This window comes from Glycine max, chromosome 16 (genome assembly GCF_000004515.6).
Source record: "Glycine max cultivar Williams 82 chromosome 16, Glycine_max_v4.0, whole genome shotgun sequence".
NCBI lineage: Eukaryota > Viridiplantae > Streptophyta > Magnoliopsida > Fabales > Fabaceae > Glycine > Glycine max.
Window position 1 is genome coordinate 34,971,142 of NC_038252.2, and position 13,866 is coordinate 34,985,007.

At 31.1% G+C, this 13,866-nt stretch overlaps 2 pseudogenes; both read right to left on the bottom strand.

Moving 5' to 3' along the window:
• LOC100776461 (O-glucosyltransferase rumi homolog) overlaps positions 1-12,928 on the bottom strand; it is an 82,903-nt pseudogene extending 69,975 nt beyond the window's left edge.
• Positions 6,285-8,968, bottom strand: LOC100775913 (low-temperature-induced 65 kDa protein-like; annotated as a pseudogene).
• Positions 12,929-13,866: the final 938 nt, after the last annotated feature.

The window sequence follows — 13,866 nt, forward strand, 5'->3', positions numbered from 1 at the left end:
TTTTTTACCTTTTTTATTATTGTGCCAAATACTAAAATACTTTTTTAATATTTTAATTCACTTCTTAGAACGGTTTCCTTTATACTGATGAAAGTGTCTTTCTTTTTTTTTTTTTTTGACGTTTCTTTTTTTAATTATTGACTTTATTATCCAATTCTCCGACTTAATTCTTAGAATAGGAAATAATTATTTTATTAAAATCAATAAAATTTATTGTATTTCTTGGTTTCTTCAAAATAACTTTTAAAGGACAAAATATTCTAATTAAAAACAAGAATTTGATCAAATGGAATAAAATGACATATTTTTTAAAAATTTCTCAATTAAAAAATAAAAAGACTAAAATTACAAGATTTTTTAAAAATAAGAGATAAAATATTTCAATTAAAAAATAAAAAACTAAAATAACATATTAAAAAAAGACGACAATTATATTTTAAGCCTTTTTTTCACTTTCATTATTTTTTTACGTTTTTTTATTATTGTGACTAATACTAAAATATTTTTTTAACATTTTAATTCACTTCTTTTTTTACGCTGGCTTTTTTAAATTATCGACTTAATTATCCAATTCTCCCGAATTAATTCTTAGAATACGAAAAATTTATGCATTTACTGTATCTATCTCTTTTTTTAAAATTCCTATGGACACTAAATTCATAAAAAAATTAATAACAAAGAAATATGATTTATTCTTGTGCTCAATACTAAAATAAATAACATTCTTTTTGGTACAGCTTTTTTTTTTTTTACAAAAATAAATAAGAATCACTTTATTTTAATTTACCCTATAGAACTACTTAAATGAAAATTTGGTATCATTAAACTTTGAATTTTAACTATTATTTAGTCAATCCTTTCGTTAAACTTTTGTTACGAAAACAGTAAAAGTCCAACATTTAAAAAAAAATCAAGTCTTCTATTTCATGATATTCCAACCCATAATTAATATTAAATTATCAAATTTTCAATATTCAAACTAAAAATAATGTAAAAGAAAATTTGTCTTCTAAACCAAAGCTCACACCATCAAGTCCATCTCAAGGTTTTCCATTTGTTGATCTTGAACCTTTGGACACTCCACAAAGTCCAGCCATGTTATGGTCTGACTTCTTCAACTTTAAACATAGTCACTCCATTACCTTCATATCAAGTTCGGTCATTGACAACAATTATTGCGAGTTAAGTCAAGCAAGGAAAAAAAATATAATTGGTTAATAAATCAATTATAGAAAAAGGGTGTACTTTAAAGACCAATTCAGTTTAAAAAAATCTAGATAAAAAAAAGATTATCTCGTTCCAATCTAGCTATTTAATTTTGATCAACTTTTCAATTCACAAAACAATATTCTCTTATATATGAAAAAAGACTAAATTTAATTGTCATCAATTGGAAAGGTTGTTGTATCATGTATTTCTAATTGTATTTAAATTTGAATATTATTTTCTTTATCATATAAAAATTACTTAGTTATATAAAAAGAAGTGTGAAAAAGAATATTAACTTTTTTTCTAAAAAAATCGGTATTGTATTTTGTATTTTTTACAAGATATCAACTTAAATAAGAGGAGAAACATAATTTTAATTTCCATTTCACTTTTTAAATAATTGCAAGTGTCAAATTTAAAATATCATAAAAATACTCACGTTCAATTTAATATTCTAAAAAAAAAACAAATTCATACAATAACTTAAACAATCTATAGAGAAATATAATTTATTCTTGTGCCAAATACTAAAATAAGAAACAATTTTTATTTTAATTTACCGTATATAATTACTTAAATCAATGAAAAATTTATCTTAAGAAAATATTAATAATTTTTTTAATCTTTGAGTAATTTACATCAAAGGTAATTAAATTTAGTTTAATTCGTCTTCAAATTTTAACTATTATTTAAATCAGTTCTTTTGTTACACCTGTGTTGAGTATATAACAAAAAGTCTGGCATTATAAAATTCAAATATTCTATTACTTGCAATTTGAACCCATAATTAATTTTAAACTATCAAATTTTTATTATTCAAAATAAAAGAAATGAAAACAAGGTTTTCTCCTAGAGAAACCGCTGGCCACTCCACCAAATCCATATCAAGGTCCCCACTTTTCCAACTTGAACCATAGACTACTCCATCAAATCCATGTCAACTTGAACCATAGACTACTCCATCAAATCCATGTCAAGGTCCTCCATTTTTTTATCATAAAAATTAGTATCATATTTTTTATTTTCTTTACAAGTTGTCAGCTTAAATAATAGGAGCAGCATAATTTTAATTTCCATTTTACTTTTTAAATAATTTTAAGTGCCAAATTTAAGCAATCATAAAAATACTCACTTCAATATAATATTCTTAAAAAATAATTCATACGATAACTTAAATAATCTACAAAGAAATGTAATTTATTCTTGTGCCAAATACTAAAATAAGAAAGATTTTATTTTCTTAGTTTAACTTATAGAATTGCTTAAATTAATGAAAATTTTATTTTAAGTAAATATTAATATTTTTATAAAAAACATTAATAGTTTACAATAAAGGTAATAAAATTTGGTTTAATAATGAGTCTTCAAATTTAACCATTAATTAAATCAATCCTTTCATTACACGTGTGTTAAGTAAACAACAAAAAGTCTTGCATTATTAAATTCAAGGCTTCTATTACATGCAATTTGAAATTATAATTAATTTTAAATTAACAAATTTTTATTATTCAAAATAAAATAAAAGAAAAAAAAATATCTTCTAGACAAACCGTAGACAACTCCACCAAATCCATATCAAGGCCCCACTTTTTCAACAGGAACCATAGGTCACTCCATCAAATCCATGTCAAAGTTTTTTATGACTGACAACAAATGTTGAGAGTTATTTCAAGCATTAAAAAAAAATAGACTAAAATATATCATTTTCGTTCCTATAAAATTTTAATATGTTACTTTTTCTTATCCTAAGTTAATTTTGGATGACCGATAATTATCATGTATTCTTTAATTTTTGTGTCATTTTAGGACATTTATGTGATGTATATCTCATGTTTTTTTATTGTCATGAACTAATCTTCTCTTAGAGTTTAATGTAATTGTTTCTTCTTCCATGTAATAGCTACTTTTTTTTTATTCAATAAAACATTGTAATTGTTTCTCTTTTATGCCTAATATGTGTTTTTGGATTGCACCTGTTTGCATGATTTTTCATTCAATTGTAATAGAAAAATTCCATTAAGTTGCGAATTGGATAGAACACCCAATAATTTTTATGTGTAGGGATAGTTGAGCATCAATAAACACTTTGTCTTAATGCAAATTGTTTGATTATGCTAATCCAAAGGATTGATAGTTTAATCAAGAGATTTAGCTCTCTTCACTTAAGAAATTAAAGTTAAGACAATATGGTAGGTTTATGATAATATAATCTTTATTAAATATAAATGTGTAGCGATTACGTGATAGGAACTCCAATAAAATTAAACCCGAACAATTTTTTCATTGATTTAATCTCAATTTACTTTGCATACACGAGTGTTTGTTAAAATTCTCAAACAAAAAATTTTCCCTTAATTTTTTCTTTTATTTCCTTCCTTAATTTTCTTTATCTTTATGCATATTGTTATTTAGATGAATTTAGCTAATCTTAATTAATTTCAAATATTCATAGTGTAAAAATTTCTTTATCTTTATTCATAGTGTAGAAATATTGGTAGGAACCCAACTATGATCTCAATCGCAACCGGTCATAAAACCCAACGACTGTGATCTCCGCTGCCACCACCGCTGCAAAACCCAATGAGCCCCAACTCACGACAAACCTCATTGTGAAATCCCACATGAAATCCAAATGTGAATCCAGCCATGAAACCTAGTGAAGCCAACCAAACAGTTGTTCTTTTCTCGATTTTGTGGTTTAATGTTTTGATATTAAGATTTTGTTGGTTCATATCTATTCTTTCATCTATTTTGTTTTCATTTAGTCCAACCACCGGGGGAAAAATGAAACACCATCAGTGGCACAGTAGTGGGATATGAGGAAGATGAAGGGTGATGAAGAGATAGATAAGAGAGAGAAGAAATGGGCAATACAACATTGTTTTTATTTTAAAAAAACTTTTTCCCACGTATAATCTGTTAATTGATATGCTTATGTAATTTAAATATGTTTAAATCACATAGCAATTATCTAATTTTCCTCTCTTTTATTGCTTATTTTGTGTTAGAACATTAGAAATTTAACTTCTTTTGAGTTTTTGTCCAATAAATGCTAAAGCTATCAAATTTATAGTATTTTTTAGTGTATTTTTTTTTATAGAATTACATAGTAGGAGGTCTGTAATATGGTTGAAGAACTGGAGCAGCTCACCCAGCGCGTCAACAACCGCTCAACGCGAGGAGCCAACTTGGAGGTCAAGCTTAGCGCGCATACGATGACTTAGTGCGCATCTACGGCTTAGTACGCATCTGCAGTTTAGCCTGCACCTTGCGGCTTAACGCACATTCACTTATGTCAGATGGACTTTGCATGTGCACTTCGCGCGAGCACATGCTGGCTTAGCACACGATCAATATCACAAAACATGATTGTGCTTCATTTTAAAGGAAAAAAAAGGAAAAAGTAAGCAATTCTTTAGGGGGACGAAAATTGAGAACTAAGACACGAGAGAAGAGAGAAAATCCATTCACTTGGGACCCTTTCCTCCATTTTCTTTCACACCTCTTGCTTTCTTTTTGTATTAGTAACCCTCTCATGACAATGAGAGGCTAAATCATCCATTGTTGGGAGTTCAACTATCAAACACTCTTGATGTAATGATTCTAACTATTTATTTAATGTTATTTAATATTATTGTCTTTTCTGTGCTTAATATCATGTTTATAGCTTTATTACCTATTCTCATGTAGTGTTATAGGGTTTATGCATTGGAAAATGTTTATTTCCTATGAACATCTAGGTAATCAGTGTCTAGGAATAGAATGATATTATTTTGCCTTATTTATTATACATCTTTATTCTTAAAGAAAATTATTTGATATAGCTCTTAAGGGATTAGAAGTGAAATTAGGTAATTTAAACTCTTTCACAAGAGAAATCATGATTAGAGAAATCATGATTAGGGTATGTTAGTGGATGAAGGTAATAATCAAAATAACGTAGTAAAAAACCCTTAATGTTGCATCAAGAGTAGTTTTGATAGGTTGAGTCTCAACATATTCTGTAATCCTACTTCAACTGACAACCCACTCCTGAGTGTTTGTATTCTATCTCTTTAATGTACTATGCTTAATTATCTTCATTTATGTCAAATTTTATATTCTGTATCATTATTTGACAAATATCAATTTTAATTTATTGATTACTTAAAATTGAACATATACAAACTCAGGGTACAGTTAAAGTCCTTGTAAACTCGACACTCGATCTTACTGTTTTATATACGAAAATTTATCAGGAACAATAAGCAGGTAAAAAATATGCTTTTTAACCCACAATATGAAGGTAAACATGCGGTCGAAATGTATATACTTATTTTATTCAAAAAACAAACATTTGGATAGCATACATACACGAATTCATGAAACCAAAAATTAAATAAAAAAAGCTAAACATAACAACAAATGAACGAGAGAAAAGAAAAAAAAACAAACAAACAAACCTAATCTTATAGAGCGCAAAAAGAACAACGACCTGAACTTATAGCATCATAATCATCCATTGAAAAAATTGCGAAAAAACAATCTTTGTATGGGTTTTCCTTCACAGAATTCTCCTTTTTTTCTCCGTCCCCCTCCTTGTATGCTAGTGCATCTCTTCTTTTAAAATCCAACAACAACTTAGGATTCCATTATACCACGATCTCCTTGTCTTTAGACTTACAACTTCAATGACGTTATCTTTTACTAATATTTTATTTTTTGCTCAATTGAATCACCATTACTCCAGTTTTCTGATGATCAATTTTGTAACTTTCAGATCTTCTATGGTTTTTCTATTTCTCTCTCCAAAATATTTTAATTATTTTTATTTAGAAGAATCTTCTATAATTTTTCTTTTTTTCTTTTTCTCAAAAATATTTTAAATGATCTTATCTTTTAGTAATATTTTTTTTCTCAATTGAATCACCATTACTCCAGTTTTCTGATGCCAAGTCTTCTTGTAACTGTCAAATCTTCTATAATTTTTCTCTTTTCTTTTTCTCAAAAATATTTTAAATATTTTTATATAAAACATAAAAATAAACCCGAATAAAATTGGATATTTACATAAACATTAAAAAAAACACAAATAAACTGTGACTTGAACATCCTAACTTTCTTCCAACAAAGAACTAGACACACAGATATTGAAACAGCTTTTAAGAAAATCTACACAATCACCCAAAGCAAAGACTCCTTCAAAGCACTTCTTCAATTAGATGACTCCTGCAGCCTTCTTTCACCTGCTGCACCTTGGTTAACTTGTTCCACTTCTGCCCTTCCTGCCTCATAATTCATAGATGAATCTTCGACCCATGCAAACCACAAATTCAAAATTAATGTGGCACTTTGCCTAAGTAAAAAATAGCATACCCAAAATAAAGTAAAAAAAAAAAAAATTGTAACTCATCTTGGACTGAAGTCTAAAACCACTAGGATAAAAAATACTCCACTTTTTTTTAAACAGTTCTTACAAAATGAAAAAAAAAAAAACATATAGAAAAATATGTAAGCATGACCAAAACAAGTAAACAAATAACTGCGATTCATCTTGGAATCAAGTCTTAAGACTAACAGAAACATACATAATCATAATTTCGTTTGTTTCTCAAAACACTTCTTCCAAGATAAGAAAATCGAAAAACTGTCACAAGACAAATATAATAGACAAACAGAGAGAAAATAAATTTTAATATCGATAGAAAATATGTTTGTCTAACTGCAAAACAAGAAGAATGTGAAGAGTAACAAAAGAATTAGTCAGAGAAGTATGGTAAAACAATATAATCAACTAATTTAGAAATAAGTAAAATTTGCAAAAAGCAGTGATCAAACTAGAGAAACCTCATGGAGACAACTAGAGTTACTATTCATTGTTATTTACCTTGTGACGATTGATTCTCTGCTGGGTTGGTAAACCATGTCCCAACCATACCTTTAAGCTTATCAACCACACCTTTCCCCGGACTATTCACATACATCTCTTGGTACTTTTTCTCTGTCACCACACTTTCACCTCCTAACCTTCTCTTCACTTCCTCTGACTCAGTTACCTTTCCCAGTATTCTTTGATGTTCCATTCTTCTCTCAGGATCATCCTCTCTCTTATGCACAGCATCAGAAACCACCTTTCTCACACCTTCTTCAGTAACTTCCACTGGGGGCAGTTCCTTCTTGTGCAGAGTCTCTGATATCACTTCAGAGAGAGCCCTGTCTTCATCACCAGGCCTCAGTTTGTCCACCAAATAGTCCTTCACAGAAACCCCCTTGTCCTGTTCCACACCCACACTACTAGTTTGAGTTCCAGAAACTTTGGACTTCACACCACTTCCTACACCAGCAACTTTTCCAGAAACTGGAGCTAGTTTCTCTGTCAGAGACTGAGCAACACTTTTTCCATATTCTGTAGGAGCAGCAGCATGGTCAGTTCTCTTCTCTTGTGGTGTTGTTGTTGCTGTGTCGCCAAAACCAAGCTTCGAAGCTACGGTGTTTTTGGCTGAGAAAGCTTTATCAGCTATTGCAGAGGTTGCTGATTGAGTGGTTTGAGTTGTTTTTGTTTCAGTGTTGTTGCCATATCCGAGCTTTGAAGCTACGGTGTTTTTTGCTGACACGGCTTTATCAGCTATTGCAAGCTGTTGCTAAAGAGATTGTTGATGGTTGTGTGTTCTCTTGATGGCTTGCTTGAGTTGTTTCGGTGTTGTTGACACCGTATCCGAGCTTGGAAGAGACTGTGTTTTTGGCTGACATGGCTTTATCAGCTATTGCAGAGGTTGCTGAAGAGATTGTTGATGGTTTTGCACTGCCTGTGTTCTCTTGGTGATCCCTTGATCGAGTTGTTTCGGTGTCAGCGTCATATACAAGCTTCGAAGTGACAGTGCTTTTGGCTGAGGTTGCTGATGAGATTGTTAACGGTTTTCATTGCTTGTGTTCTCTTCTTTATGCTTCGTTTGAGTTGTTTCGGTGGTGTCATCACTGTATCCGAGCTTTGAAGCTACAACATTTTTGGCAGTGATGGCTTTGTCAGCTATTACTGTGGTTGCTGAGGAGATTTTATCTGTGTAACTGCTCTCGTTTGATGGTTCTTAGTGTGGCTCCTCAACTTGGGTGGTGGTGTAGGTTTGTGGGGTATTGGTTTGAGTTGGATATTCTGGTAGAAATTGATCATGACTTCCAGCTGAAGCACAAAGAGTATGTGTTGAATTTGTACCAAATTGTTGTGGCAAGTGTTGGTCATGGATTTTTGTTGAAGTGTGCTGAATGTTAGGTTCAGTAGAGAAAGATAATTCTGGTGTTAACTGTATTGAAATTTGGAAGGAACACATGTGGAGAGTCAAATGACAGATTTGTCCCCGACATATATTGCAAAATTTTGGATTTCTCTTTCCCAACTCTTTACCATTTGCCACTTTCCAGCTTTGACTCCCGCTCGACTCGAGTGTGTCTTTCTCACTCACTTTTCTTTTCTTTTTAACCTTTTTTCTTTTTTGAATAATGATAATAACCAAGTATTAGTCTTTAATTTATAAAAACAAAATACATAAAACTAGTTTTAATTCGATGTTAATAACCAATAAGTCCTTAACTCATTAGTTTGAGTGGTTCTGAATTCATCCTCTAAAAAAAAAAAAATTCAAGTCTTCTATTTCATGATACCTCAACGCATAATTAATATTAAATTATCAAATTTGCAATATTCAAATTAAAAATAATGTAAAACAAAATTTTCTTCTAAACGAACCATAGCCCACTCCATCAAGTCCATCTCAAGGTCCTCCATTTTTTCATCTTGAACCCTTTGGACACTCCACAAAGTCCTGCCATGTTCATGTCTTGGTCCTCCCCAAGACATTATTATTTAATTATTAGACCACAAGTTTTCATATATTTTATTACTTTATTCTTTATGTAATTTTATACTTTTTAACTATTTTATCATATAATTTTACAACATGTATGATTAAAAAAGATAATTTTCAGCTATCAACTATTTTTTTTTAGTTGTACTAAACATAGTGATATCACTATGTTTACCAATACCTTGTGGAATATGACCGATCAATTGGTTGTGGGACAAGTTTAAAAGATCCAATCCATTTAGATCTGGTATTTCTCTTGGTATTTCCCCTAATAATTTGTTACTTGACAGATCAATGTTTGTTAATTACCAAACCCAGAAAATTTCTGTACTCATCTGCTCTTCCTTTCAGCCAAAGTAGCACTAAACTTTGCATTTATTTTTAATGTGTTCTTTTGTGCATTCAGTTGAAGGAAGTTCACAGAATGGTAGAAACCAGGGGACAGATGAAACGGCCACAACTAAGAATAGAGAATCTTATATCGGGAAGAGATTGTTAGAAAGTTTGGTTGCAGTTGCAGGGCTTCTAATTTGGCTTCCATGAGCTTAACTCAATTACTACCTATATATTACCATTTTTATATCACGTTGAAATGTAAACCATTGATGAGTTGATAGTGTAAAAAATATTTACACTCTTGAGTGTATTAAATGTCTGACAGACTCACAATAGATATTATTGCAAAACCTTATTGGAGATTTATTTTTGTGAGCATTTTGCCTTTAATCTCATACAACTATATGCTTGTTACACAAATCTTATTGTTCAGTCCTAAAAGTCTTTTATCTCTAATAAGTAATAACGACTTGTTGTAATAGAAATTAAAATCTTATTATTTTTTTAAGTACACTTGAGAATGATTTTGGTATCCCACTTTTCAATTGCTCGGTTCGTTTCCATATTTTCAAATTTTACAAATTTGATTCATTAGTTAACTTAATTGATATCAAATTTTACATTTTGGTATCCATATTTACAAAATTAACAAACTAATTTTTTTTCCTCGTAAAGTCTAAAACTGATAATTCGTCAAGCATGATATGGTTTCTTTAGCCAAGTACAAGATAATCTAGATTCTACTTGTATCCTCCCAAGATATTCTAAGAATGAATGAGTTAAGTTGAACATGGAAAAACAAATATTCATTAAGATGTTATGGTTTGATTATCCCAACAACTTTTCTCCCATGATTCAACTTGTTGAATTGAGCTTTCCTTTCTCTGTAATGTTGCATACAAAGTTGGAGGGTCAAAAGGGGCAGGCATGGTGCAAGGGTCGGTATTTGCAGGAACCTTGACCAATGATTCCATCATAAATTTCTTTACTGATCCTTCTGCTCCACAAACCATTGACTCCACACATAGTTCTGTAGCATTAGCACTTATGGAGGGTTTGTATCTGAAGATGAAACATGTAGTCGTACACGTAGTCCATCTTTATGTTACGTGCAGGGGTTGTTGCTGAACTTTGAGGGTCAGCACCTTCAAAAAATCAAGAAGGAAGAAGAAGAACAATTCAAGGTAAGGGCAATATTCTTTTCCATAATCTGAATTACACCCACCACCATATATATAGAGAACTTGGCTGATATACTAGAATATTCTTATAACAGAAATCCTAACAAATTACTAGTGCTAATAGGAGTGGTGGCAGACATGTTTGGTACAATCACTACCCTCATGCCAGATGGACACTCCTGCTTCTTTCTCATGTACGTCCTTCTTGCTTCTTCCTCACGTACGTTCTTCTTCCTATCACTTTACCTCTTCTTGAATGCCACCTTGCCAATTTGATGTGCCTGATAAATTTCACAAATAGAAATGAAATGGGACAAGTTAAACATTGATTTGCTTATAACTATGTAGTCAGGTTTGACCCTGATTATTATTAAGTGATTCACCATTAAATCAAATATTCTGAGGTGAATTCTTTAATTTTAGGATTAATTAACTTGGTAAGAATTATATTCTAGCCTTAGTGAAGAAGCAAAACTTCAAAATTACCCTTTGCTTGTGATTATTGCCCCAATCCACAGCAAACTTAATGGATCTGCACTTGTCATCGTCCTTTATGGGCCAATAGTGGTGCACTGGAATCAGTCCTCTCGTGAAAAAATCATAGTATTTAGGTTTTACAAGTAGAGTGGTAGAGTCACATGACAGAATGTATTTTTGACTGACTGACCAAGCAGAACCTTCAATGTACACCTTATATCTGCACGATCTTGATTGAATTAAAACATTTATTTATTGATAAACTGAACATATGTATCCAATAACAAAAATATAGTATTATATATAATTATAACTGAAGCATGAATGGACAGTTTGAATGTTATACCTATAAGTGCATTGACTTGGCAAGTCTGATTTGTTGAACCCCTCTTGTGATTCTCGCAACCAATCCTGAAACAAAATTTTCATTTGTCAAGAAGGAAGCTATATATGTGGCTTTATTGTGAGTCAATTAACAGACAAAATATATTGTCCAGCAGGAAAAAATCAGTAATGTTCAATAACAGGTTATTTCCTTTGATTTTGAATGTACTTTTAAGTTGTGTATTAATAAAAGATTAAAAGTTAAAAAAGTGTATAATGTTATACACAATATTGCTACTGGATTGTGTTGCTTGAATTTGCCTGTTATTTCTAGTTTCTGCACACCATGTGCTTAAGCCAATTTTATATAATGAAACTTTTGCTTATAAGAAATATTACATACAAAATTAATTTTTTCATATCCAAATAATAAAACTACTTTCAATAAGTGTAATCAAACAAAGCTAATAAGAAGTGTGATACCTGGGCCAATAAACGAGCATTCCAATCTTGATTTTCAGAAACATTGCATTTCATGAGATATTATCTGGTTTCAGCAACAGCTGGATTACCTTTCCAGTAAGCATAAGGCTCTCTGTTCAGCCATGGTATCCTCGTAGTGCCTTCTTTCAACTCTCCCAACAAAATATGCCATGGCTTTATATTAATCTCTGCCCTGTGCAGCACACGTGCAATACTTTTTACTTGTTTAAAAATTAAGGTCCCGTTAGTGCTGATTGTGAATTTTCAATTTTCCGTTTTAAAATATAATTTCAAAATACAAACATGTTCAACAAAAATTGCACTAAGTTAATTTTTTACATTATGGATTATCTAATTCAAAATTTACAAGAAGAATAGGCAGATGGAGATATATATTATTGAAGTGTAGGAAGAAGAAAAAAGGAGTGAAGTTGGCTTAGTACGTAGCTTACCATCCCCAAAAGGACCAATCAAGGAAGACAACGTCCAAGGTAGCATCATTTCCACAATACCGAAACAAGGGAGGTGGTTGCTCAACATTAGGGCCATTGTAACGATCAGAAAAACCACAGGCCAATCCACACAATCAAACATAAGCTCCAAATCAGGTATCTTGCCAGGGTACCTTCTCAACAATTGTAGAATCCCCCATATGCTAAAAACATCCCTTGTTTGATAGGGCCTTGAGTAAGTCTCCAAATAAGCCCTACCCTTTAATATTATGAACCTGAGATTTGCAGAAGTTATAAAATTGACTTGATAAAAGAAAAACAAAAAAACACTGATGAGTTTGAATCTTTTTTTTTTCACTAACAAAAACTAATATTAAATATTTAAATTGTAGGTTTGTGGGGCATGTTCCGTGCGGGCCCATGGCCTCAAATCCTCGTGGATCCAACGGAAGTAATCTGGACACGTGGCGGTGGCTGGACTTCTCTGATGGTCTTGTAGGTTTGTGGGGCATGTTCCGGTGAGGTTGTATGCGGTGCAGTTCAACGGTGCTATTGGCTTCCGGATGGAGACTGCGAAAGGACTCGTGGTGCTTTGTGCTGATTTGGAAGATGATGCACCGGAAAACATACGCTACATGTACACCACGTGTCACACAATGACCACAAATATTCAAACAAACCATGCATGCATCATCAAATAAAAACAACACCCACGTAGCTCCAGAGTTTAACTAGAAAAACGTATATACACTGCTGTAATTTGCATGGGAACGTAATTAAGCTTTGAAATGGTTAAAATTAAGAAGCTAGAGAGAAGTGAGAACAAAACAGAAGTACCGTTAAAATAGCATTATTTAATGAATAATGTAAGGGTACAACAGTGACAAAATTATGGGTCCAAGATAATTCTACGTGCATGAAACTACAAGATAGTTAGAAGGACATGTGATTTACAAAGACTTGTTACAACTCACAACCTTTGGAATTTCTCTATGCCTGGTTAACCCACAATTTCGGCGCCTGTTGCGGTTAGGAACATAGGCTAGCAAAAACACTAATCATTTTGTTAACACACTTTTCTAATATATTATTTTTTATTTTAAAATTTATCAAAATAAAAAATTCAGCTGATCTCAAATTTTATTTAGCAAATTTTTCTCATATATTAAGTCTTAGGTTTTTAAAATTATAAAGCTAAAACTAAAACGTTTTACTAAATGTATTTTAAAGTAAATTTTATACACAAAAATATTATGATTTTATAAAAATATTACTTCAAATAAAAAGTCTTATAATTTAATACTAATTTCCAACTATATAAAAAATTTAAAATGTAATGTTGAATCTTGCCTGAGTCGTCCGACAATAAAAAAACTTGAATCCTTATTCAATTGTCTTCAAGTTTTAGTCAAATTGTTTGGTCAAAGGGAGACATATTGAGCCCTCCTAACTATAAGCTACCCTGAGGGTTTCTATCTTTTTTTTCCCACTTAATTTTTGACTTTGGCAGCAAGGGTTAAACCTACCACATCTACATGACTATGTCTTACTTTCCAATAAGTTACA